The sequence below is a fragment of the Cervus elaphus genome, chromosome 28 (genome assembly GCF_910594005.1).
Source record: "Cervus elaphus chromosome 28, mCerEla1.1, whole genome shotgun sequence".
Taxonomy (NCBI): Eukaryota; Metazoa; Chordata; class Mammalia; order Artiodactyla; family Cervidae; genus Cervus; species Cervus elaphus.
Genome location: NC_057842.1, coordinates 31986015 through 32011288, shown reverse-complemented (window position 1 = coordinate 32011288; position 25274 = coordinate 31986015). Strand labels below are relative to the sequence as shown.

At 39.3% G+C, this 25274-nt stretch overlaps 1 long non-coding RNA gene across 2 annotated transcripts in view; it reads left to right on the top strand.

Moving 5' to 3' along the window:
- Positions 1 to 10271: 10271 nt before the first annotated feature.
- Positions 10272 to 25274, top strand: part of LOC122685264 — a 93189-nt gene continuing 78186 nt past the window's right edge. For both annotated transcript variants that reach the window (XR_006338317.1, XR_006338316.1), the window contains exon 1: positions 10272 to 10375. This is a non-coding gene — a long non-coding RNA (uncharacterized LOC122685264). The remainder of the gene's footprint in view (positions 10376 to 25274) is intronic.

Genomic DNA, 25274 nt, shown 5'->3' with positions numbered 1-25274 from the left:
GAGAACAGACAAGTAGTAAAGGTCAGATTAAGTGCTTTGCTTTCTTAGTCAAGGTAAATGTTCCAAAATCCTCTAGGAGTATCCATTGTGTTGAGAAAGTGGGGTGAGATAGTAGAATACAGACACCAGTAAGTCAAAAAAACAACAGTGATTTCAGATTTTAAAATTATGTCCAAAACTTTGGTTGTGGTTACTCCCAAATGAAATTGAGTAGGATCAAAAACACTGGAAACCCACTAAACTTTTGAGGACTTCATATTTTCAAAGAATGTACAAATTAAGTTTACAAAGATATTATGAGTCAAACTAAAATCAGATCATTCTGAACCAGAAGAAATCAACCTGAAAAAAGGAAGGGAGCCCTCAAACATACTTCAGAGATGAGCACAGAGGACGCTAGACTAGAAATAAACTTCCCAGGTGGGCAAAGTCACGGGCTCCTCACAGAGAGACAAATTAGGGCAGTAGACTGTCTATATAAGGAGCTTAATCTAAGGCATATAATTTTCATGATTCTTACCAACAGCCCTTAGTAATCTCTATGGATAGATAACTGTTCAGTATTTCCTATTTTTCCTTGTTTAAAATTAGAGATTTTAGGACAGTTATCCTAGTCCTATTCCACCATTGTAAATTTAGTATAGAGGGGCACATAGCTTGTCTCTTATTTTAGTAGGTTGTCAGATGCTTGAATGAGATCTGGAGAGGGCTTGAATGTGCCCTATGTACGGCTAGGCAAAATGGTAGACTGTGATAGAGCTAATTGATCCCCAGTTCATGTTCTCCTCATCTATGGCAATGGACTCTTAACTCTTACAAGGCCCTTCAAAATAAAGAGTACATTTTTCTAGCTTCCCTTGAGACTAGTTGTGGTTATGTGATTTGATTCTGGCTTGTAGAGCAGAAAGGCAATGTGCCTCCTGGGTTTTTCCTTGAAGGAATGTCCTCCCCTTACTCCCTTCGCCTTTTCCAGTGATGGAAGGTGGGGGTGGGCCATCCATTGAACACAAGATGGAAGCCATGTGTCCTGAAGGTTATAACACTGAAATAGAAGGAGCCTTTGTTTTGATATGATAACTAATATAAATTATATAAAAGAAATTTTACAAAAAGTACCCAGGGAGTTAACACAACTAATTAAATTTTATTATTAAACCATGTCTATGTTAGGAAAACTTTGTTGTTTTTCATTTTTTCCAAAGGAGTTCTAAACGTTTCCTGGAATCTGCAATACTGAAGTCTCACATGCATAGTCAATTTTTTTCCCTTTACCCATCTACATTTTATTTGGGGTTTGGGGTGGGATGTGGGGTAGCAGTGGGACACAATTGGAGGATACATGAAAATAAATGATCAGTTTCCACACTCCTTCTTGATTGGTGGTGGTGGTGGTTTAGTCACTAAGTCATGTCCAACTCTTGCGACCCAGTCGACTGTAGCTAGCCAGGCTCCTCTGCTCATGGGATTCTCCAGGCAAGAATATTGGAGTGGGTTACCATATCCTTCTCCATCCTTCTTGATTATATATTAATTATTCCTCATTTGCATTGTGATAGGTACTTATATCATTGCATATTTTGGTAAATATTAATTTACAATGGTCAAAATCCCCAAGAGATTAATTTCAAGTGGGCACAAAAATGATGAAAGGTGAACTTGAGAAATCGAGGTCAAGAATAGTGGTAAGCACCTTTATGATAGAGCTAGAACATTGAAGACTGGGATTTCCTTGGTCATAGAAATCTAAAAATTTCTAAAGGCCATTTCATTTGAGCCTGGTTGATATATTGCCAGAAAATCAGATGTTTCTCTTGTCTTTATCTGTGTCCTCTCCTTCCCTGGCCTAGGAAATTATTTTAGACTTTCTGTATAATCTCTAAATGCCATCACATGTATCCTTATAAGAGAGAGGGAGAGGGAGATTTTACACACAGAGACGGTGATGTGAAGAGAGAAGCAGAGATTGGAAGGATGTAGCCATAAGCCAAAAATTGCTAACGAATGCTGGCAGCCACCAGAAGCTAGAAGACATAAAAAATAGATTCTCCCCAAACCTATGGAAAGAAATAATCCTGCCCACACCTTGATTTTGGACCTCTAGACTCTAGAACTGTGAAAGAGTAAATTCGTGTTATTTTAAGTCACCAAGATTTTAATAATTTTTAGTAGTAGCCACAAGAAATTAAAACAATGGGTAAATTAAAACTGTTTAATATACATTGGTTTGTCTTTTTTATAATATAAGTATATATACCAAGATTACTTATTCGTTCATGCATTCCTATATTCACCCAGTAACTATTGTTCTTTTCTGGTGATTGCATGTGTGTGTGTGTAATCATGCTGACTTTGTCTTTTCAGGGTTTAAACAGACAGCATGATGCTATGATGACCTTCTCTACTTGCCTCATTCTTTCCTACGCTTCATGACTTCAGCCTTTCTGGCTTCTTTCTGTCTAAAAAAAAAAAAGCTATGAGTAAGTTAATTACTTGAAGTAGTTTCATCTATTACCACTGTTATTTGCTGATACATGCAAGCACAATTATTACTCCACCTGGCCTGGCAGCATGACAGACATTTGATGGATGGAAGGTTTTACAATGTATTTTATTCTTCTAAGTATTGCACAGGTCTTTATTAGGGTCATATCCATGACAAACAGACCATGTGTTTTAAGGAAGTAAACAACTGAGATTTAGAAATCCGCCAGCTGGTCTGCACAGACAAGGAGCCGAAGCCTCTGCTGTCGTTAGCCTGTGTTCCACTGGGGGAGACACACAGAGAGGTGTGGAAAACATTGGACAAGTATTAAAGCAAGGCATTTTTACCCCTCTACCCCATGAACCATGTTCTATCACAGTGATTCTGTTGGGCTAGCCTATGGAGAAGAGGTAGTGACAAGTGCTACTTTAGGAAGATGGGAGACAGGTAGTGAAAGTCAATGTTATAAAGTAGGTAGCTAGCCCATCCCCCTTGGCTTGGGGTAGTAAAAGAGAAAGAAAAGATGGGACTGAAATAGGGGAGTGAGACAGTCAGACATGGGCTTTTAATGGAGGAGAGCCTAAGGGCTCTGACCTCATTCCCCATTAGGAGTTGAAGAGGAACCCACTGACTAGCGTTGGCCACACAAAAGTGTAGACTGGCCCACACTGGGTGAGTGGGTAGAAAGGCACAGACAGGCTGAGACAGGGTTTTGTTTTTCCTCTGAAACCTCCCTCAGGTCCTATGCAATGTGAATGCTGAGTTGGCAGCCCAGTGCCTGGCCAAGCCAAGCAGACTCAACCACAGGTTCATTAGGTATACATGTCAGTAACAGACACCAGCAAAAAGCACAAGGATGGGACAGGGCCAACCATAGCTCACCGTGATCCAGCCAATATATTAACAAAGCAGCATAGGATGGTGGCAAAAGGCATGGGTTATAGACTGCCTGGATACTATTCCTGGCTCTGCCATTTACAGTGTAGTGTGTGCTAAGTCTTCAATCATGTCCAACTCTTTAATTCCCTATGGACTGTAGCCTGCCAGCCCCCTCTGTCCATGGGATTCTCCAAGCAAGAATACTGGAGTGGGTTGCCATGCCCTCCTCCAGGGCATCTTCCCGACCCAGGGATTAAACCTAGGTCTCATTATGTTTCCTGCATTGGCAGGAGGGTTCTCTACTGCTAGTGCCATCTGGGAAGCCCTACCATGCAGTAAAATTACACAAAAAACATTGTCTCTCTCTGCCTCAGTTCCTTCAACTATAAAACCAAGATAATGAAAGTATTTACCTTATAACATTTATAGTGTTACTGTAAGGATTATATTAAGCAATGCACGTAATCAATTAAGAGCAATGTTGAAATTATAATAGTCATTCATTAAACATGGCTGAGTTACCCAAGAACAAGCATGAGGCCAGAGATTCCCTTTTCCACACTGTTTTGAAGAGATGTAAATCCTTCTCCTACTTGAGGAAATTAAAGAGAGCTGAGTAGATACATGTAAAAGATAGAATAATTATAACAAGTCACACCTAAAGAGACTATTTAAGCAGTTGGATTGAATCAAGTTTCAAAGTGGAAGTATAATTCATATAATTTCTTTTTCATTTTTTCTTGATACTAGCTGACAAAATTGGGCACAGGCTCATGAGCAAGATCAGATTAGCTAATAGACTAAGAAAAGATTCTCTTTTTTTCCTTCATAAATTGTAGTGTGAGTAGATATCTGGTCCTGACCCCTAAGTAAGCAAATGAGCATTCTCTGGAGGTAATGATCTGTTGACAAAACCCCAAGTGGGTAAAGTCATGTGTAATGATTGTATAATGATAGTCCCAGCATTCTTCTTACTTAATTATATGTATTCCTTAACTTAAAATTTATATTTTACATGTATAAAATTATATATAATAAGGGAGCACAGGGTAAGAAAAGAACTCCCTGAGAAAGTGACACTACAGTTTAGACTTGAAGTTGAGAAGGAGTCAGGCTCGTTTATATTTGAAAGAAGAGTTTTCAGATAGAAGGAACACAAATGCAGAAATTCTGTGCCCAGATGAATTGTTATTATTTTGGGAATGAAGGGAAAGCCAATGTGGCCAGAATAATGGAGACCAAGGTATGTGCCATGGAAGGATATATAGATCATGGTAAGGAGTCTGAGTTTTATTTGAAAAGAAATGATAAACCACTGGATGTTTTAAATTAAGGAGTAAGATGATCTGATGCACATTTTTACAAATCACTTCTTTGCATGGAAATCATTTTCTTTCTAAGACATGACTGGAAGAGAAGTAGACTATGATGTAATCCAGACAAGTGAACATGATAGTTTAGACAAGGGTGATGGTGGTGGAGATGGAAAAATGTCAATGGATATGGAGTATATTTTAGAAGCAGAGCCAACAGGTTCTGCTGATGCATTAAATGTGAAGTTGAGAAATTGAGGACAATTTCTTGAGTTTTTGGCTCTAGTCTGGGTGATTGAAAGCAAATACTCTTTACTGAGGTCAAGAAGAGCAGTTTGAGGTTGTGGGCACAGGGAAAAACAGACATTGAGGATTCTATTATGGACATATTTAGTTCAAAGTGCTTGGTACATAGCCAAGTGTCAATATCAAATGAGCAAGTTCTATGAGAGAGTCTGGAGCTCTGGGTAAAGGTCATGGCTGGGGCATATACATGAGATGTCATTGGCCATACAGACCAGCAATTAAAACCAATGGACAAGGAACAATCATGTAAGTAAAGAACACAGATAAAGGAGAGGAGCAGGCTCAGGATCTCTTTATGATGAGTCAAAACCAAAACTAAAACATAACAAGTGAACAAAAAATGTTTCTCTATCTTTCTCTCAAATATATAAATGAACTGGAAAAGTGCATGAAGAATACAAGCTAAACTTGTAACACTGATTTGGTGATGGATATGATATTGGAAAATTAGAGATACCAAGGGAATATTTCATGCAAAGATGGGCATAATAAAGGACAGAAATGGCATGAACCTAACAGAAGCAGAAGATATTAAGAAGAGGTGGAAAGAATACACAGAAGAACGGTACAAAAAAGATCTTCACAACCCAGATAATCATGATGGTGTGATCACTCACCTAGAGCCAGACATCCTGGAATGTGAAGTCAAGTGGGCCTTAGGAAGCATCACTATGAACAAAGCTAGTGGAGGTTATGGCATTCCAGTTGGGCTATTTCAAATTCTAAAAGATGATGCTGTGAAAGTGCTGCACTCAATATGTCAGCAAATTTGGGAAGCTCAGCAGTGGCCACAGGACTGGAAAAGGTCAGTTTTCATTCCAATCCCAAAGAAAGTCAATGAAAAGAATGTTCAAACTATGGCATAACTGCATTCATTTCACACACTAGAAAAGTCAGTTCAGTTCAGTTCAGTCACTCAGCTGTGTCTGACTCTTTGTGACCCCATGGACTGCAGTAAGCCAGACTTGCCTGTCCATCATGAACTCCCAGACCTTACTCAAACCCATGTCCATTGAGTCAGTGATGCCATCCAACCATCTCATCCTCTGTCATCCCCTTCTCCTCCTGCCTTCAGTCCTTCAGTCATTCCCAGCATCAGGGTCTTTTCAAATGAGTCAGTTCTTTGCATGAGGTAGCCAAAGTAATGCTCAAAATTCTCCAAGCCAGGCTTCAACAGTACATGAACTGTGAAATTCCAAATGTTAAAGCTGGATTTAGAAAAACAGAGGAATCAGAGATCAAATTGCCAACATCCGTTGGATCATCAAAAAAGCAAAAGAGTCCCAGAAAAACACCTACTTCTGTTTTATTGACTAAAAGCCTTTGGCTGTGTGGATCAAAACAAACTGTGGAGAATTCTCCAAGAGATGGGAATACCAGACCACCTGACCTGCCTCCTGAGAAATCTGTATGCAGGTCAGGAAGCAACAGTTAGAACTGGACATAGAACAACAGACTGGTTCCAAATCAAGAAAGGAGTATGTCAAGGCTGTATATTGTCATCCTGCAAATTTAACTTACATGGAGAGTACATCATGGGAAATGCCAGGCTAGATGAAGTACAAGCTGGAATCAAGATTGCTGGGAGAAATATCAATAACCTCAGATATGCAGATGACACCACCCATATGGCAGAAAGCGAAGAAGTAAAGAGCCTCTTGATGAAAGTGAAAGAGTTGGCTTAAAACTAAACATTCAGAAAACTAAGATAATAGCATCCAGGCCCATCAATTCATGGAAAATAGATGGGGAAACAATGGAAACAATGAGAGGCTTTATTTTCCTGGGCTCCAAAATCACTGCAGATGGTGACTGCAACAATGATATTAAAAGACGCTTCCTCCTTGGAAGAAAAGCTATGACCAACTTCAGTTCAGTCTCTCAGTCGTGTCCGACTCTTTGCGACCCCATGAATCACAGCATGCCAGGCCTCCCTGTCCATCACCAACTCCCGGAGTTTACTCAAACTCATGTCCATCGAGTTGGTGATGCCATCCAGCTATCTTATCCTCTGACTTACTTAGACAGAATATTAAAAAGCAGAGACATTACTTTGCCAACAAATGTCTGTCTAGTCAAGGCTATGGTTTTTCCAGTGGTCATATATGGATGTGAGAGCTGGACTATAAAGAAGGCTGAGTGCCAAAGAATTGATGCTTTTGAACTGTGGTGGTGGAGAAGACTCTTGAGAGTCCCTTGGACTGCAAGGAGAGCCAACCAGTCCATCCTAAAGGAAATCAGTCCTGAATATTCATTGGAAGGACTGATGTTGAAGCTGAAACTCTAATACTTTGGCCACCTGATGTGAAGAACTAACTCATTTGAAAAGACCCTGATGTTGGGAAAGATTGAAGGTGGGAGAAGTAGGGGACGGCAGAGGATGAGGTGGTTGGATGGCATCACCGACTCCTTGGACAAGAGTTTGAGTAAGCTCCGGGAGTCAATGATGGACAGAGAAGGATGGTGTGCTGCAGTCCATGGGGTCACAAAGAGTCACACACGACTGAGAAACTGAACTGAACGATGATATTGGAAGTAGTTGAAGTAAAATGTTTTCTTTAAACTGCAATCATTTCAGTATTATCCAAAGAGGCCTGACTTGAACATATTTACTAATGTTATATTTTTTGAAATTAAAACAAAATGTTTGAAGAAAGTAAAAGCTAATACTTGTCCATTATAGACAATTTAGAAAGCTATACCAAGCCAAAATAAGAAAAGAAAAATCATTCATACCCCATATCTCAGAAGTGATCATTTTACATTTCAGGATATGGACTTTTTCTTGTGTAAATATACTTATATAGAACCTTATATATTTTCCTTTTAGCTTTTCACACACACACACAAACAAACACTCACGCATGCACGCACAAAATGATTCACAGAGTCTGTGCTATTAATTTCCATTCTATCCAAAAATTATTTTTTTCAACTTCCATGTTTTGATACCACAAATATTGCTAATCTATATTTAAATCCTGTGTACCATCCTCCTCCTGACTTCCCAGGTGGCTCTGTGGTAAAGAACCTGCCTGCCAATGCAGAAGATGTGAGTTGATCCCTGAGTTGGGAAGTTCCCCTTGAGAAGGATATGGCAACCCAATCCAGTATTCTTGCCTGAGAAATCCCATGGACAGAGGAGACTAGCGGGCTACAGTCCTTGGCATCACAAAATTCAGGCATGACTGAATGACTAAACCACAACAACCATCTGCCTCCATCCCTTGCTATCACATACTTTCACTTGGGGATCCCCTAAGAAGTCCAGAATCAAAGAATTAAACTTGAAATTTGTCAGGTGCTACAATCTCCACATTCCAAATTTTGGTAAAGGGTACCATTATATTCCAAATCCAAAAAATTTTTAGGTAATTTCTCATCCTCGACCTGTCTCATCCCCTTGCTATCTGTATCTAAATTGCCAGTGTGTTCTACAAATTCTGTATTTTGTGTGACTCTCAAACCTGATTTCAGCTATCCTCATTGCCACCACTTCAGTTCTACCCTTTAGTTCATGAATGTTTTTTTTACTGTTATGACAGCTAATTCTTTTCTTATCCTGCTCTAAACCAAACTTTCTCAAAAAAATATAAGTCCGATTATCATGACTCCATCATTTCAGACTCCGCAGTAGATACCCACCGCCAACTGTGTAAAAGCTGAACTCCATTGTGTGGGGCACGAGGTGTATCAGGATGGGCCTGCTTTGCCTTGAGTGCCTTGTATTTCCTTATTTGACCCCTTACATCCTCATTTCAAGTCATAGGAATGTACCTGTGGTTTCCAAAATATGCTGCAGTTTCAAGCTTGCCTACAGTTCCTGATAGAATACCTGATACCAAATAGGCCTTCAATGCATGCTTATTGAATACGAGAACGTAAGAGGATTCCCAGAGCCTACAGTATAGATGTGAAACAGCAGACTTAGAGGTGAGAAATTCAAGTGGAAAAGGAGCTGTATCAAAAGGGTTCAGAATAAGGAAGGAATATATGAGATCGTAGGGAGACAGTATCCAGGTATTCATATTCTAACCCACACTGTCCAATAGTAGATCATTTAAAGCTTTCTGGTAGCCATATTAAAAATAATAAAAAGAATCACGTAAAAATAATTTTACTAAGGTCCATTTAAGCTAATATAGTCACCAAATTTCCATTTCAATGCATGTGGCATGCATGCTTGCTCAGTCGTGTCCAAATCTCTGCGACCCTGTGCACTGTAGCCCACCAGGCTCTGCTGACCATGGGATTCTCAGGCAAGAAGACTGGAGTGGGTTGCCATGTCCTCCTTCAAGGGATCTTCCCGACCCAGAGATTGAACCTGTATTTCCTGCATTGCAGGCAGATTCTTTACCACTGCACTGCCTGGGAAGCCTTAATTGATATTAAAACGATTAAGATAGTTTGCATTATTTTTTTCATACTAATTACTTGGAATCCAGTGTGCATTTTATGCTTAGAGCACATTTTAACATCGAGCAGTCATGTCTCAGGGGCTCAGTAGTCACATGTGGTTGGCAGCTACTGTAGTGGATAGCAGGGGTCTAACATCTATGGAGGAGGAGGGGAAAATCTGTTGTAACACTGTGTTGTAACATTGGGAGAAGGCAAGGTGAATCCAGAAGTTCAGCTTGAGAGATTTAGGAATGTTACATTTCAGTGCCCATAGATGGAACTGAAAATGAGCAAGAGGAGTTAGAAATTGAGAGTAAAAAGTTAGGAAGGAATTTTAAACCAAAGAGCAACAGTAATAACTATGATGCAGAAATAGGAAGTTCCAAACTAAAAGCTGTGTTACTACGGTGCAGGAAAACGAGACCTAGCTACTTCAGATAGGTGATCAAAAGGCTTCAGTTCAGTTGCCCAGTCACGTCCGACTCTCTGCGACCCCATGGACTGCAGCACGTCAGGCTTCCCTGTCCATCAACAACTCCCAGAGCTTGCTCAAACTCATGCCCACTGAGTGGGTGATCATAAAGCTTAGGTATTTAGATTTTGCCAAAGGCTGTCTTCTGGTTTACTTTTCTTGGTCTCAGCTGGGAAAAAAAAAAAAGTGACCATTTCAGAAATTCTCATAATTTATTATCTATTTAACAGTACTTTTCACTTGTCATAAGTCAAAATCCAAAGTAATGGATTCCATTTTTGCCACCTTGAAATATGAGACAGTCAAAATCTCTGAATTAGTACAGGGTGGCAGCAATCACTGAGCAGAACTTGATGACAGTACCCGGCCTTCCCCTCCAATAAATAGCTGTGAGTTCAGCTAGGGCGCAGAGCTGAACCCTGGCACCTTTATTAGATAAGGACACTAATTATAGTGAGGTGGAGCATTACTCATTTACATACTTCTGAGGAAACAAGAACAGCGACGTGTCTGAACTGATAAAAGGTGAGCAGAAACAGGCTGCCTGGTTTTTGTCCACAGAGGGTACACATCTGTCACTAAAGATGTGAAGAGACTTGATACACAGTCTTTTTAAGGGAATTTCTTGTAGTTAGATTCTCTATTTATAAATAGGCAATAGTCCTTTCTTTTGTTGTTTTTTCTGGACTGTTTTAACTCCTGGAAGAGTAGTTTACAAATTCTTAGAAAAGAAAAAACAAATGGAGATTACACTGCAAGCACCCAGTTCTTTCAAATATTAAAGCAACTGGATATTTGAACAATGCCTAGTTTTTACCATATCTGTCAGCATCTGATGACTTAACATGCAAGAGCCATCAGTAAATATTTCACTTTTAAATAGTATTTCCTTACTCAGTACTTCCTGGTTATTTACCTAAGTACCTCAAAAGATAAACCTTTATATTGTTATTTAACTTTTTGGTTTTAAACCTCAACAAGCATCTAATGAATTTCTTTGATGTACCTTTCAGTGAAGAAACTCAGTTTTCTTTACTGATTTTTTATTCAATTTTTAGTCAAACTTGTACATTTTTTTTAATTTAGCACTGAAAAAGGAGGAAAATTTCATTTTTTATCACAAACAGCAGAAGGCTAATTTATATAGACCACATAAATTTGACTATAGAACTGGACTTTTGAATCTAGTAATGTGAAATCTTTCTAACGCTGTACTTGTGTTGAGACTTATTTTTGGTCCAAGATTAACCCTCCACTGCTGGAGGAAGGCGGGGCAGGGGCTGGGGGAAGAAATCAGGATGTGATTTGTTTGGGGGAGGACTACTGGGTGTGTGGATAAAGTAAGTCTATAGCTTTTGCAGAAATATTGGCTTTTGATGTTACAGGCAAAACTGGTTATTTGTTGCAGAATGAGAAAACACTTGCCATGTCTACATTTGTTTCAGGTTAAATAATTTTAAAATATGTATTTTAAAAGACATAATTGTTCACTGAAGCTAGTAATGTTAATTCTAGTTGGAGGAAGAAAAAAAAGACCTTCAAGATAATGTTCACTTTGTTTTCTTCTTAAACAAACCCATGGTTCTCAATCCTAGATTGGGGCTTCTTCCTCAAGTTTTAAACAAGTGTTCTGTTATTGCTGTTGTTCAGTTGCTAAGTCATGTCTGACTCTTTGTGACTTCATGGACTGCAGGTATAATTCATAACAGTTCAAGGCAAGATTTTAAAGTTTCTTGTCTATCTCTGTGCCAGTGGTCACCCTCCAATGGCATTCAGCTCACTGGAAATCAGTCCTCAGTAGGAAGAGTTAGTCAAACTTATCCAGGCTTCAGGGAGAGGACTTTCTCATCAAAAAAAAAAAAAAAAAACCCTTGAGATAACCCCCCTTTACAGTCTGCTTCCATCATTTTGAACCTATAAACTTACTATAACCCAGCTGCTAATGATCTTAGACAACCATATATATTTATTTTATTTAAAGAACTGTTTCCCATGCTTCTCCCAAGTTATTCTGTAGAAATATCTTCCATACAACCAGGAACAATTTGGCAAGAATGCGTTGTCAAAGTCAATCCATGGTAATGGAGAATGCGGTTCTGTTAATTTATGCTTGCCTAGGTTTTGCTTTTACCTAAAGAAAAAAATATATATGTTATTGCTTTTAAAGGTTTTATTGCATGGAATTTATTTGTTTCTTTGTTTTGTTTTGTTGTTTTTTGTTTTGTTTTGTTTTGTTGTTTTAAAGACAAAACTATAGAGGAAATTTCTGAAGAGTCAGTAATATTCTGGGTGTATTTAAGACAGCTAGTTACTACATTTGCTTAGTCACTCAGTAGATACTGAAAAATAAAAAGTATACACCAGTATGTAATAAGACTCTAAGGATAATGAATAATAATTAAGGAAAAATTTTAATTAATTGATAGCATTTAAATCAGTTATAGTGGGGTGCATTTCTAATAAAGCTATGTTTAAAAAAGGAGGGGAGTTATTACCAAGGCCAAAAGAAAATATAATCAGATTGATGTTCAAAGTTAATAGCACAAGTAACTTTAGCATACTCTGATGTAAGCTTCACTGTCAAGTTGTTAAAAAAAAAAAGAAATGATTCAGTCTCCATTTATAGGACAGTCCGTGGCTTGTAGCAATCTATAAGGATGAGAGAGAGAAAAGCAGGATTAACATGTCACTCTCCCATGCTACAGAACCATGGGACCTGCAAATCCCAAGAAAGAGGGAAACTCTTGCAAGGTCACTTGGGATTAGGCATGCAAACTAATGGCCTTACTCATTGTTCCAAGGGGTCCTGTGATTGGGCTTGAAGCCAACACACTGCAGCCAACAAAGTCTCTCAATTAGGTACAGTCCCCATGCCAAGTTTCTCAGCAAGAGCATGTGAAAGGGCTCCTTTTGACTTTTGATCAAATCCATTTAAAATCTTTGCCATGGGACTCTGAAAATCACCATTTAAAAATATGTCTGGAATGCCTCATACCTGGGAACTAGTATTAGAAACGTGTACTTATCATAGAGATTATTACTGATGAATTCAGGAAGCTCTCAAGCAGATAGATTCAAAACAAAACACTGCTGTGGGCCGTGGTGGCAAGAGGAAACCCATTCTCACTTGCCAGCAGTGCTAGGATATCAGTTTTTTAGGGTGGAGGCCTTGTCTTACACCTCTGTGCAGGTGCAGGGCCCCACAGGTGGTAGACACCTAATGAATGTTTTTCTGACTGGATAGGTGAACAAAACAGATTTGTTTACTGAGCTCGCAAAACAATCATCAAACAAATAGGCGGTTTACCATTTGGAAGATCCTTCTCTACCCTGTTTTCCCAGTTACCCATGGTGAGTCCTGAAATATTTGTCCTTTTAGAAGAGAAGAGCTTTTTACACTGGGAAATCCAAACCAATGGCAGGGTGCCTGCTTTGTGGAGGTTGCCTAATCCCTCCTGCTTTGGAATGCTCATTTGTGTTGGGATGTGAAGTCTCCTACCTTGGCAGGGATCTCAGAACTACAGCGAAGGCTTTCACTTCAGCACCCTTTCTTTTCAAGTATTAAAAAAAAAAAAAAGTAACAAAGTTTGACCGACACATTGCACTGAATGCTTTGTTTTCAGATTTTACTTGCCTTTTCTAATACATTTTTTGGTGACTTTTCAGGCAAGAATATTGGAGTGGGTCACCATTTCCTTCTCCAGGGGATCTTCCCAACCCAGGGATCAAACCCACATCTTCTGCATAGGCAGGTGGGTTCTTTACCACTGAGCCACCTGGGAATCAGCTGTGATAATAAAACAATGACTCACAATCCATAAGAAGGATCCACACATATTCCCTTTAAGAAGGATGCTCCCATGATTTCAACTCAGATTAGGTGGACATGGTAAGTGGAGACATTGAACTCAAAAGCAAAAGAGTTAGAACAGACTGCAGCAAATTCTATGGCCTGTGCATGGGATTATCTGCCTATCCTGCTAAGCTTCGCTCCATGGAGCAAAACATCTCCAAAGAAATGAACTGTTTTTTTTCCTGATTAAAAAAAAAAAAAAAAAAAAGCTGTTTATTTTCATCTCATAAATACAAGAATTCATGAGATATTGAACACTTAAATCTCAATCATGACGGCTTTGAGAGGGTAAATTGTAAAAATGTACTTTTACAAATTTAAACAATATTTGAAAACTTAATTGCCTATAGTCTTCAAAAAGATAAAAATTTATGACTGTGACATGGGCCAGATATCAGATGAATGGGGTGGTAGAGAATGCGGGGGAAGTGGTTAAGTTTGTGTGTGGTTCAAAGTTGTTCAAATTCTTGAAGACACACACACTCAGAGTCACATGCCTTGAGTGAAATGTATCAGTCAGCATATGTCTCCCTTTGGCCATTATTTTTAACTCCTGAATTCTACCCTGATGTTTTGTTTAGTTCTTCTAGGTTAGAGGGATTTTTCCAAGTGAGAGTCAAGCGTAGATCTGCTCCCTGTCATGTGAATTGTTTTAAAAGATGTGATTTCAAAAGTTTTAAAGATTCAGCCCAGTGGAGGTTAATTCCATCTAATCCCTTTCTAATTCACCAAAAACTCAGTCCCCTACTACCTACTACCGTGACCCAACATGGACTTAGTTCAGTTGCTCAGTCCTTTCCAACTCTTTGCAACCCCACGGACTGCAGTATTCCAGGCTTCCCTGTTCATCACCAACTCCCAGAGCTTCCTCAAACGCATGTCCATCGAGTCAGTGATGCCATCCAACCATCTCATCCTCTGCCGTCCCCTTCTCCTCCTGCCTTCAATCTTTCCCAGCATCAGAGTCTTTTCCAAGGAGTCAATTCTTCGCATCAAGTGGCCAAAGGATTGGAGTTTCAGATTCAGCATTAATCCTTCCAGTGGGACTGATCTCCTTTAGGATGGACTGGTTGGATCTCCTTGCAGTCCGAGTCACTCTCAAGAGTCTTCTCCAACACCACAGTTCAAAAGCATCAATTCTTCGGCGCTTAGCCTTCTTTATAATCCAATTCTCACATCCATACATGACTACTGGAAAAACCATAGCTCTGACTAAACAGACCTTTGTCAGCCAAGTAATGTCTCTGTTTTTTAATATGCTGTCTAGGTAGGTCATAGCTTTTCTTCCAAGGAGTAAGCGTCTTTTAATTTCATGGTTGCAGTCACCATCTGCAGTGATTTTGGAGCGCAAGAAAATAAAGTCTCTCACTGTTATATGGACTTAGACGTGACCCTTACTCAGTGCTCCTCTCCTTGAGCTCCCCCTAGAGGTGAGAGTCTGCCACTAACAACCTCTGTGGCCACTCACAGTCTTCTGAGAAAAGATGGGATAAATACCCTGGAAGAGGATTAGCACTAGGATGATTGCTAAGAACATAACAATCAAACGGAAAATAAAAGCAATATTTATGTGAATTTATTCCCCATTCCCTCTGCACCAAATAAATATTTAGAGCATATACTGTATGCAAAGAATTGTCATAGATGTTCTGGAAAATATTGAAATCACCAATAACACATCTTCCTCTCTCGGAAAACTAAACGCCTATAAAAAAGCAACATTCTTTCTGCTTTCCTGACATTTTTCACTAATTTTTCTCCTAGGTACTTCTTAACTAATGGTGTTCTTCAGAACTCTCTTCAAACTCTCTTTTTTTCTTGCTTTACATTCCTTTATTTATATACTCCCATTCATTCTTTTGGTTCTAATAACCACCTGTTTTCTCAAGATTTCCATCTTTATATCTCTGGTCTGAACTTTTCTTTGAGTGACGGGTTCATACTTTCTTTAACTTTTCTGCTGAAATTCTCCGCAAGAAAGTTTCAAAGTCACTTCAAACCAACATACCCAAGTGATAACTCAAGGCCATAAATATTTAACTAGAAATAAGCATTGTCAGTGATAAGGGCTATGAATCTAGAAGGTGACTTTGGGCTGAGATTGTATGGGGAAGTCTTATAGCAGAGCTAAATTTGGGGAGGGCTTTGAACAAGAGATTGTCTGTGGGCAACAGAGTGGATGAAATCAGAAGCATATCTATCACAACTTCTTCAACAGAGACCTTTTCTGTCATCCCAATACTTTTTTAACATCCAAGGTCAGCTTTGGCCTCTATTACAATTCCGTTTTTTTAAAAAGAGAGAAAGAGAAAAAAACACCTTGCCTCACAGAAATCTTTCTCTATCTGCTTTTCTTCCTTTCCAATTGGAGAAATTGGAATTGGAGACCTGATAAACAAGGATGAATCAAGCCACGTTCCCCTCACAACAGGAATATACATATTTTCTCAAACATATTTGGATTTCTCTACCCCTGAAAAACAGAAAAGGCAATGCTGAAGTCCAGTTGAGAGGTGGCTCTTGAATACAAGGCATTTTCTTTATTCCTTCTGGAGCCACTTGAGATTGTGGATCTGACCCTGCCTGTGTCCCAGCCAAGGAGCTGAATGTAGCCGCTGACGCTCACAGCACTGCCCCGCAATTCTTGAGAAAGGCATGAAAGGACTGACTTCTTTTCTGTTCCCTCCCTTGCAGTGGTGCTTTCAACGTAAGTAACTCTCAGCCCAAGTTGGACTTTTTGTAATCCCATCAAAGCAAGTTCTTTTGATGCTTACTTCAAAATAAAATAGATTTTTTCCCTTCTTTTTATCTCATGCAATGTTGCTATTTAGAAGGAACACGGGGAGGCTTATCTGTTCCTGAGTAATCACACTAATTGTTTTTCCTGTTTTACCTTTAAGTTCGTTGATTCTTTCCTTGATCATATCCAGTATATAGATGGGTATGATATACTTTCCTTTTGTTTTCTTTCCTCTGCTCACATCATCAAACTGTTCCTGGGTACTCTCTACTTTTTCCATTAGAGCTTTTTAATGTATTAACCACAGTTATTTTAAGTTTCTTGACTGATAATTCCAAGTTTACGCCATATCTGAGTATCATTCTGAGTCTTGTTTTGTCTCTTCAAATTATTTTTTTCTTGCCTTTTCACATGCATTGTAGTTTAGTTTTGAAAGCTATGATGTAGTGTATATTAAGAATTGAAATAAATAGGCTTTTATGTGAAGTTTTATGTTCATCTGCTAGGAGTCAGATTGGGCTGTGTTGTTTGTTTTGGCTATAGGCTTCAACTTCCTCTAGTGCCCTTGATTTTGTCTCTCATTCATTTTGGGATTCCATAAGAACTCTTCCTTGGATAGAAGCACTCAGCCTTTTAACCAATAATACATTGTTATTACTCTGGATCCTTGCTGGTTAGGTGGTAAGATATGGGAAGGGAAAACAGTCTCTAATCCTATGAACAAATCTGTCTTTTAGTAGGCTTGAGTTCTTGGGCTGTTACCTTCAAGGGCAATTTTGTTTGTTTTTTTTTTCTCCTCTGAACATAGAGCTTTATTATAGAAAACAGTGGATCTCTGAACCTTTTGTAAATTGAAGTTTTTCCCTCCCCCTGCCAAAGCCATAAAGGGATTTTCTTGGTTTTTCACACAAAAAAAAAACCTGGTGGGATTTCTGGAAGCAGAACCCATGAATGTGTGGGTGGTCCCCCTACGACAGTGCCCTTAAGGAATTTCTCACTCACATGCTAGCCCACACTCAGTCTCCAGTAATTCATCAAAATTACAATTTGTGTTCCTACTAGTTTATAATTCTAGAGGCTTCCTCCCCCGGTAAATATATCTCAGCTATGACTCTGGGTTCTTCTGTCTTGCTAGAATTGGGGGGTGTAGGTTTGCCTTGTGACTTCAGCTCTCTGACAGGTCCAAGGAAAGTCACAGATTTTCAATTTGTTCAGTTTTTTCTTATTGTATGGACAGATGGGACATCTTCCAAACCTGAAACATGTCACAGCCGAAAGCGGAGGGTCTCTCTTCTTCTTCATCCTTTACAATCATTAATCAAAGATCCCCAATGTTATCTTCTATCTCTAAATCCATCTTTCCTTTTTATCCCCACTGCTATTGCTTCCATGGTGTTTGTCTCCAACTTAGATCATTTCAGAAACTTTGTAAATGATCCCAGTGTCCTTAAATCCCTTCAAGTGGTATAAACATACATCTAGTTTTCCAGAAAGGATCCCAGTTCATGCCAATTTTCTGAGCGGAATGATTACAGTGCTCCTTTTTCAGTTTCAAAGTGTGCCTGTTTAGCAACCATGATGTGGTCACTCGTGATTCACTCAGGATTGTGAATCAGTCTTGCCCTGAATCCACCTCTGCCCTAAAATAATCTTTCTAAAGTTTAACTATGATCATGTCCCTCTTCTGTATAAAATTGTTCAAGTCTATATCTTTAGATATAGACTTTATCTAAAAGGTAAACATTTAATGCCTTATTAGGCAAGGGCATCCAAGATCCTCCATGACTTGACTCCTGCCTTTTTTAGCTAGTTTTTGTCAACCCCTTGAATTTGATGGCCTTGTGAAATAGAGCTGTTTGGTATTCCTTGAGCACAGTATGTTGCTTTAAACACTGCTACCTTTGCTCTGAAACCATCCAAGGCCCATTCTTTCTCCCTACCTACCATTCCCAAATTATTATAAATTATGGTCAATTAATCATCAGTCATTCATAGTTACATTTTATTATAACCATTGTTTTGTAGACACTGTCACACCTATACAAACACTGCACTACAAACCCACATTGCACACACTAGATTATGAACCTCTCAAGAGCAGAAACTATATCCTAATCATTTGAATTATTTATGTCAGTAATGTAGGTGGTACTCAACAGTCATTCTGTTGAGCTCCATTAGGAGACAGGAGTGCTGTAAGTGTTCTAGTTAGTAGCAAGGGTACAGTCAAATTATAGTCAGCTTTATAGAACAGAGTCGAAAGAGACAAAAGCTATGGATGGAAGTAAATATAAATTTGGGCTGAATATGAGGTCATACTCTCATTTCTCTGTCTCTGCCTTTCTAAGCTCCCTCTATCTGGACTCAGAGTTTCCTTACCTTAGAAACAAACTCACAGCCCTTCTTTCCCTTGATGCCTACAACAGGCTTTGGAAGAAGACCTTTCTCGACCAAGTCCTCCTTCTTTCATTAATGATTTAGGTAGTCTTCAGTAATTTGGGTGTCAAGATTTCATTCCTCATAAACCTAAGAAGATTAAGATGGATTATCAGATTAGTTTGAGGAAAGTGAGAGAGCTGGTGGCTAGAAATTCTAAAAATAGGATATATTCAGGTACAACCAGCTATCAGAATTTCCCATGAAAATTCTGTGCTATGATCTATAGAGCTTGTTTTGTCAAGAACCTTTCAGTTGCTACTTTATTGATTCAATCTACTGGAGGGAAAATTTATTTCAGCCATAACTGATTTTCCAAGTAAGTAATCAGTCATCTGCTTTCTTCTACCTACCCCAGATAGAGTATTCTAGAAGCAGATGCTGAGATGGAGCTCAGAGTGCAAGCTATTACCCATAAAGGGAAAGGCAGAGGGAGAAGTGAAACCATGATACAGGCTCTGCAAAACCTTGACCAACCTATTGAGTTGACTGTGAAGCCTTTCCCAAGATTAGTCAAAGTAGTCAGGCTTTGTATGCGACCTTGTTCTGTCACTAATGTGGACTGAGCTATAAGGGCATGACCCCAGGTGAGGCAGATCTCCATAGCTGAGGCAGACTCTGAAGCAGTTGACACCTTTGGACCATCTGATGACCACAGTCCCTGTAACTGGGCATTTTGTCCTTCCCTGACGAGAAACCTAAGAGGCACATCTCTGTGTCTACCTCACCATCTTTGGCTCTGCTTTATCAGAAGTATGATGAAAGTGTTCACCAAAGCTTCAGACTTACGTCTTATCAGCTGGGCAGCTTTAGAGAAAGAATTTCTTTTACAAAAGTTCTAGTTAATATCCTGAGATTGAATGTTATGAGTTTGGCTTGGGATCAGGAACTCACTGCCAGCCCCAGGGGTTGTGAGCCACAACTATACCAACAGACAGGAGAGCAAAGAATGAGGAGATTCCCTAAAGGTACATCGTGGCACTGTTACCAAACTAAAGGTGGAAGGGAGCGGGAAATTGATGTCTTCTACCCTCTTGTGGGCCCGGATACTCACGCATCTTGAGCCTTTCTAGACTAATCTGGTCCCCAAGGAATCATGGGACACAGTTAATTATAGGTAGAGGGTCTCAAAGAGCACTGTTAACTTTCATAGAAACTTCATTATTTTGAAAGACATGACCTTGAATTCTCTTTAAATAAGAGAATTTATAATGTTATAATGTAAAATTATTACAAATTCCCCTCTCCTTTTCTACCAATTGTACTAATTTTCTGAAGTACCACTTGCTTTCCTTTCATTTGTGATAGAGTGGAGAATAACTGTGGGATTCTGCAAAATGCTCAACGGGAAACTAGTGCAAGAACATAACAACAAAGAGCCTTTCATGCCGCAAGGAAGAGTACTTCTGTTGGCATGAAGAACCTCTACCACTGGGACTGTGAAACTGCGAATCTGTGAAAAGAAAGAGATTTCTATATTCAGGAAAACTTGATACTTTTAAAGTAGTGTCAATTTAGTGTGTGTGTGTACATACGCATACGTATGTATGTGCATGTAGACACACAATTTGTCTCTATATGTATGTACAAATCTTTTGCTTAAAATCTCTTTGGTTAGGTTTATGAAAGTTTTCTTTCTTTAGAATGCTGAATTTATTGCTCTTAAATAGAATAAACCAAGGCTTATACTCAGGAGGCATATGTCAATACAGGCACACTACTTATTAAGTACTGAAATATTTTTCCATGAGTTGGGAAATGGTATAATAATAATAAATGTGATAAGTACTGAAATTAATTAATGAATTTCAGCACATGTGGTTTATCCTCCGAAACCACACACTGCTTTGATTCCAAGATTTTTAAAAATTGTTTAGCTGTGGGCACTAAAGCCCAGAACTGGAAGGCCTGCTGAAGAGATCCTATTATTTGTTTCAGGTGTTGAGGGATTTCTTTGGGGTTCAAATGTCCTTGGCTGGGAGAAGGGAGATCACACATCACATTATGGAGGAACTTGGTGACAGCTGAAGAATCTGGGAGAATCCTGGGGCAGAGAGAGCACAAGTGAGGCTTCAACCACTCAGGGAGGATCAGGACAATTTGCTTTACTGGAAAACTTTTCCCTGCAGGGACTGACCACTCCTGAACCGTGTCTATGAGGAGGAGATCTACTTGGGATCCCTTTCAAAGATCAAAGAATGTGAAATGCAAGAAGTGACTGTGGGAACCTCCTCTCTGTCTCCTTCCCACGGCCTCTGGCCAGTTCTCCCCACGGAGGAACCTCAAGATTCCTGGGCCCTCCCATCTCTGCCCCTGTCTGGTCCTGCACGTCTTCCACTGGCACTGGTTGAGCCTGGTAGCAGTTACCATTGTTTCTCTTTCCCTCTTCTTTCCCTTTCTTCATTTGTTCTGCTTATTAGCTGGGCTTCAACCAGTCATTTTCATCCCAGCCCCAGTTATTCCCTGCATGGACATCAAAGAGGCAAACATCTCACCCTTTTTTCAGGGGACAAAGCAGACGAACCATGCACATTCTTAGCTCAGGTAGCTAGAACTGGCTGATAACCACCTCCCTTGACCCCTCTTCCTACTCACTTTTGTATTAATAAGATTTATTATTTTTTAGGATGATAAGGCCTACAGGTAAGGAGACAATGGACGTTGGAAAAATAGTTTATTATACAGGCAGATCCCAAGTGGGAGAATACACATCATGCCCCTGAGGGCCACAGGGGAGCACCGGGAAGTCAGAGGGGAAAAACCTGTGGGCAAAAGCCTTTATCACATTTTCCGTGAGAAGAAATAGGTGAGGCAGGGAAGACAGGTTTGGGATTGACTAAGCTGAATCATTCCAGCATTTGGAGCACTGGGGCTGTCCCCAGCTGTCTCACATCTGGCCCTGCAGTGACTAGGGCTGCTGGATCATGGCCAGGAGTGTGAAAGCCTGATGTGGGAGTTGGTAAGAGGTGTGGACGCTGAATTGGTTGGTTTGTTTTGAAAAGAGTGGCCCTGGGAGGATGATTCCTCCTGAGAAGAAGGAAAGCAAAGGAGGCCAAAGCAAGGTGACTCAGCAAAATTATCAGGTTGTTTGGATCAGGTGTCTGTAGTACAAGCACGTAGGGCAGCATTTAAACCATCAAATTTAAAGTAACTAGAAATGTGATAGATACATTTTCTCTTTCTCATTTTTTTTTTTCTCTCTTCCTCTGGCTTTCCAACTTCTATCAATAAGGTTATAACAAAGGGCCACTGTCTTTTGCTCTTGGATGATTCTTGGAGAGAGATTCACTTTAATGGAGAAGTCTTTGTAAGAACTTTATATGTAAAATCTCAGCTAAGAAAGGAGCATCATTTAATTCTATCACCAAAAATTACACCAATGATTTTAAAATCGTTAGAATGACTTGATGAATGAATTTTATTATAAATTTGAATATTTGGTAAGCAAGATATACAAAGTATAGAGAATACAATTGGCTCTTGAACAGCACAGTTTTGGATTACACGGGTCCACTTAAATGTACATTTTTTTCAATGGTAAATTCCATAGTACTACAAGATCCATGGTTGATTGAATCTGGGGACATGGAATGATGAGGAAGCATGAATGCAGAGGAACCAAGGATACAGAAGGCCTACTATAAGTTATATGTGAACTTTTGAAGTTGGCACCCCTAACTCCTGTGGTGTTTCAAAGGTCAACTGTGTTTATTTGGAGACTAGAAGAAATACATTTTTACAGCCTTGATTTATATATTAAAATATAAACTCTGTATTGTATATTTTATAATATAAATATATTCATATATCAGATATTAAAATGTTTTATAAATTTAAATGACTAAACAGTTTTTACATATTGTATTCTTGTTACCTCCAACTTTCTAAAATGTGATTTTCTTTCAAAGTCTGTTTAAAGCACTGTCTTCTTTTTACAAACTTGGTCATGATCATGACTTGTATCTCTTCTGTCTGTCATCGCCTGCCCCCTGTTGTCTTTCTAATTTTGTGGTGGTAAGATCACTGAAATTCTCCCATCCATTCCTAGAGCAGTCGTACTTTTCAAGGGATGGGTGCATATCAGAATCACTGCGAAGTCTCTGAAGTGTTTGCTCCTAATCCAGCCCCTCACCCAGCTGCACACACACAAAATATATCTATCCAGGAGATATCTGAATCTAATGAGAAATTTTTCTGGACGTATATCAGAATCACTTGGGGCAATACTGACCTAAAGCAGAAAAAAAAACCTAGGAACTGCCTGTCCTTAACTCCTCTTATAAACTGGGGAACTTGTTTGAGCAATGTTCCTTGACAGACTGACCTTGGTCATGGTGTTCTAACATTGCTCACACTTACTAATACAATCCAGATCACTGCTAATACTTGCCACTGCACTTCTACAATCTTCTCCAAGTCAAAATTGTTACTGAATATTTCCAGTAGCAAAGTTCCAATGGCTGGGTTTTCAGGTCTCATCATCCCTCTCCCCTTCTACACCCTATCCCAACCCCCCATGCTACATGCCCAGTGTGCTCAAATTAGCGTCCATTGAGTCAGTGATGCCATCTAGCCATCTCATCCTCTGCTGCTCTCTTATCCTTTTGCCTTCAACCTCTCCCAGCATCAGTCTTTTCCAATGAGCTGACTTTTTGTATCAGGTGGCCAAAGAATGGTTTTCATGTCTAGATAATGTAGATGGGGATGTGTTAGGCATCCTGGCTACATTTGTTCTCCTCATAGAGTTTATATCAAATACACTGGCTTTTTTGGGGTAGCTATTTGGATTTAGGGCATCTCTCCCCCCATTATATCTGGAAGAGCTGTACCATTTCTATCTATCCTTCCACTTGGGCTTTGAATTCTTCCTGCTTTCTGCACCTCAGAACTCTCACACATTATTTAATAAGTGTCCACTTCCCACACTGGATTGTGATTTCTAGGAGGTCAGTGATCTTATTCTATTTTTTATTCCTATTGCATCTGATGCCTGGCAGAGTGCCTGGCACATAATAAGTGCTCAATAAATATGTATTAAGTAAACAAATGAAAAAACTAAGGCTGTTGAAAGTATGAGATGGTGTAATGTAAACTCCATCTTAGAATCTACCATGTTACTCATAACACAACTCGGTGACTTTCACTTTCACTTTCATGATGTTACTCAGACTCTCAAAATATATTGAAATGACAAATGAAGATGCTTGGAGGGATGAATAACTCAATGTCATGTCTGAATTCATGGACTTCAGCCAGAAGAGTAGTGTTCAGTTTTAGAGGAAAGTACTCTGCATAAAGGTTTAGACCTAAATATAAGAAGCCTTGTGTGTGCATGCTCAGTTATGTCTGACTCTCTGTGACCCCATGGACTGCAGCCAATCAGACTCTGTCCATGGAATTTTCTAGGCAAGAATACTGGAGTGGATTGCCATTTCCTCCTCCAGAGGACCTTCCCAACCCAGGAATGGAACCCAATTCCTCTCTGTCTCCGGCCTTGATAGATGGATTCTTTACCACTGTGCCACCTGGGAAGCCCATATAAGAGGATATATCCCTGAATAAAAGTTAAGACAAGTCCTCATCATGTACAACACTTCTGAGTTCATTTTGATGGTCAGTACCCACATTCCTTTAAAAAAATATATGTTTAGATAATTTTCTCCTTTTCATGTTGGCAACAAAACAGAATCAGAGTGACCAAAGGACTCAACACAGTTCTTAACCATGGCCCAAGGCAACAGAAGGCTCATTCTGAGAGCATTTTTGGGTTAGTCCACATCTCCTTCATTTATTATGAAATGTCACTGGTATTTCCTGCTTCCACAAAGAAACTCAAACCCCAATTGATGCATCAGTGACTCAAAAGGACGAGGCTGTTTTCTCTCTCTTCATCCGTAAAACAAAGAATCTTCTCCTTTTCACCAAAAAAAATCCCAAATAAGACCAGGGGGACTAATAACTTCAGCTCCAATTCTATTTGTTCTGTAACAGTGCTGTCCAGCGGAAATTTAATACCCATCATAAATGTGAGGCACAGAAGTAATTTAAAATTTTCTAGTGTTAAAATTAAAAAGTAAGGTACAAGTAATTTTAGTAATATATTTTATTTTACTTAACATACCAAAAATACATCATTTTAACGTGAAATCAATAGGAAAAATTATTAGTGAGATATTTTACATTCTTTTTCCTACTTTGAAATCTGGTGTGTCCTTTACAATTAAAGTATGTCTCAGTTCAGACTAGCCATATTTTAAGAGCTTAAAGCTACATGTGGCTGATGGTGACAGGCTGGTCAGGATAGTTCTAGAATGTGCTTTTGTGCCATAATTTTCCACACAGCCAGAAGAGACATCCCATTCATCTTCCCTGCAGCCACTGGCATCCAAGTGAGG